This window comes from Mustela putorius, unplaced genomic scaffold, assembly GCF_011764305.1.
Source record: "Mustela putorius furo isolate JIRA1106 unplaced genomic scaffold, ASM1176430v1.1 tig00003863_pilon_pilon_pilon, whole genome shotgun sequence".
NCBI classification, from domain to species: domain Eukaryota; kingdom Metazoa; phylum Chordata; class Mammalia; order Carnivora; family Mustelidae; genus Mustela; species Mustela putorius.
The window spans coordinates 4,714,064-4,717,522 of record NW_025422015.1 but is presented as its reverse complement, the minus strand read 5'-3'; positions in this window follow the sequence as shown (position 1 = coordinate 4,717,522).

The window sequence follows — 3,459 nt, the reverse complement described above, 5'->3', positions numbered from 1 at the left end:
GAAGGCAACCACTTAACCAACTGAGCCACCCAGGTGTCCCATTCCCTTGAAATATGTTAAAGCAAATCTCAGGCCACATACCATTTTATCAAATACTTTTTTAGATTCAAGAGACATCTTGAAGATCAGTTGCTTAGGCAAACAGATCAGAACCAATCAAATCTGTTGCTTTGTTGGATTCTAAGTCATATGTTTCTGACTCATTTCATCCTCTTCTGTAGGTAGTTCTATGGTAGTAAATATAGGCTAGCCCTATGTTGTAACAAACAACTGCCTAATCTCAGTAGACCAGAAATTGCTTCTCTTTTCATGGTCGGTAGATTTGTGGCAATGGACAAATGATGTGGTTAAAAGAGAATGTGTGAAATGCAAAAAGATGTGTTACAGATGAGCACAGCAAAAGTTTTCAATAGTTAAGTATCATGAATCCTTATATAGTATTTTAATATTGGGATATTTGAATATAGGAGGTACAACAGCTGTTGCATCAGGTAAAGAACGAAAGATGTTATAAGAGCAGGATATACTGGACCAGAAGTGGACCAGAAGCAAGATCATGGCTCTAAGTCTCTATGGAAAGAGAAGAAAAACTTTCAGTAAGAATGTGAAACGGGTCTATATGGTGAATACGGAGTTAAATATGTAAATGCTTTTGTTACTTCTATAGATGCTTTGGACCTATTCAGTAATTCATTGTTTCTAAAATCTCATTTAGACATTCCTCTTCACATATGTAAACTCTGGACAAAACCAGCAGCCAGTCCGTTTACTATGTCCCAATATTATGGTTGGTGTTCTGGAAACAGGCTCTTCCATAGTGATTTCTACTGAAAGGATGTCTGACTTAATTAGACTATGGGTCTGCTAATATTTCTATCTACTGAGTAGAGCAGGTCAGAAAAGTGGTACTATAGGTGAAATATCAAGCCCACATTTTTTTTTTTTCTTTAGGGATACTTATTAAAGGGGTTGGAGGAAGAAATGTAAGTTCTTCCCACTCTCTGTTTTGTCTCTCTTTGAACAAATAAAAATAAATGGCCATTTGTTTAAGCATTTGCAGGTACATTTTATCTGAAAAAAAGTGATATAGTATGTATCTATCTCATAGTGTAGTTGTAACTATTAAATATTATATTATATGTTATATATTTATTATATTTCATATTATAATTATTGTATAATTAATTTAATTATATTATTATATATTATATATAATGGTTGAACACTGGTTCGTTGTAAGCACTTAATATTTATATTGAAACAACTATCATTATTATGATTGATGGAAAATACTTTAGATATGTGAAACTGATATCATAATTCATTCTTTGTTTTATGAATATTCATTAATTGTTACTTGTCAGGCATTGTGCTATATGATGGAGCTGTAGAGATCAATGATAAAATTACAAGGGGAAATAGTATAGGTTAAAAATTACTAGAATTGCATATAGTAAATGTAAAAATCCAAGTAAATGCAAGGATTTGTGAAAGGAATGATGGTAATTGGGACTCATATACAGAAAAAAATGAGTGTTGTTTATATACAGATCTATTGCTTAGAATTTCTCTCAAAGTTTTGGTTTTGCTTTTTTCCTTTTTCCCAGCAGTGGTTTAAATCTAACTTGTTCTGGATTGTTACAGGATTTTTCATTTATTCATTTCATTCTCAATTGATATTGCCAGTTTTACTAAGGTTGAGTAAAGAATGAGGGAAATTATATCACTGTATCTTGTAAATTTACTAATTCCCCTGGGCATGATGATGTGCCCAGAGGATAGCAGTTTCTTAACCTCACACAATCTTAAGTTGAGTAAAGAATGAGGGAAATTATATCACTGTATCTTGTAAATTTACTAATTCCCCTGGGCATGATGATGTGCCCAGAGGATAGCAGTTTCTTAACCTCACACAATCTTAAGTGTATTTTGTCTTGTTTTCTGGCTTCTTAGTAGCTTTCTGCTGAGAAAACAGGAAAGCTTTGTTTCACTTGGTTCTTATTTTAGTCAGAAACTGGATCAACAGGACATTACATCTGTATTGCAGATGGTTAAAATTTTAGGGTGAATTTCAGTTCCATTTTCTCTTCTTCATTCACCTGGACAGCTAACTTTGAATTCTTTGTTCCTTTTTTTTTTTTTTTTAATAACAGCTTTATTGAAATTTAGCTGATAAACAAGAAACTGCACTTATTTAGTGTGTACAGTTTGATGAGTTTGAACACATGCAAATGACAAAGGTGTGAGGACAATTAAATGGGAAAATTCCACATGTATTCTCACGCAAACACATATGCATCCATACATATGATAGGATTACCTTAAGAATTAAATTCACAAATGTATATAACGTATTTAGCATACTCTGTTAGTACATGCTGAATACAAGGCTTTTAATTATTGTATATATGCCTGAAAATAGACATAGTGACCCAGAAAGGGTACAAAGAATAAAAGGATAGGATATTAGGTTGAGAAAGTTACTATTTATTTCTATTCTGCTGACAGTTTTCACTATAAATAAATACTGATTAATATGATCATGTGTCTTTGTTTTTTAGACTATTAACATATTATATTGCATTGATTGATTTTCAGATATTGTACAGGCCTGTGTTCTTAGGAAAAGTCCCACTCAGTTGGGAAGTATTATTCATTGTATGTATTGGTAGATTTGATTTGTTACTATTTTATCAAGAATTTTTGAGTCAATAATATTGAGGAGTGTTAGGCTATAGTTTCTGTGTCTTGTAATTTCTTTGTCTAGTTCTGGTGTCAGAAATAGTGCTCGCCTCATAAAATGATTTTTTTTTTTTTTTTTACAAGATACTGTTTAAATCTGCTACTGTTTCTTCTTTAAGTACTAGAATTCATCAAGGAAACCATCTGAACCTGGATCTTTTTCCTTGTTTTGAGAGTTTTTAAGAAGGAAGTAAATTTCTTTGACATAAGATAATCCAAGTCATTTATTTCTTCTTTTTTTTTTTTAAGATTTTATTTATTTATTTGACAGACAAAGATCACAAGTAGGCAGAGAGGCAGGCAGAGAGAGAAGGGGAAGCAGGCTCCCCGCTGAGCAGAGAGCCCGATGTGGGGCTCAATCCAAGGACTCGGGATCGTGACCTGAGCTGAAGGCAGAGGCTTTAACCCACTGAGCCACCCAGGTGCCCCTCATTTATTTCTTCTTAAATGAGGTTTGGTAGTTGGACCATTTTATATATAAGTTGTTAAATTTATGGCCACAGATGTGTTCATGGTATTCCCTTATTATCACTTTTATGTATGAGGGTCTGTAGTGATGTTTCTGTTGTCAATTCTGTTATTGATAATTTGTATATTCTTTCTTTATTCCTCATAAATTTGATTAGAGAATGAACAGTTTTATGGATTTATTTAAAAAAACTGAGTCTTTTATTTCATTAGTTTTCTATATTTCTTTTCATTTATTTACATTTTTAT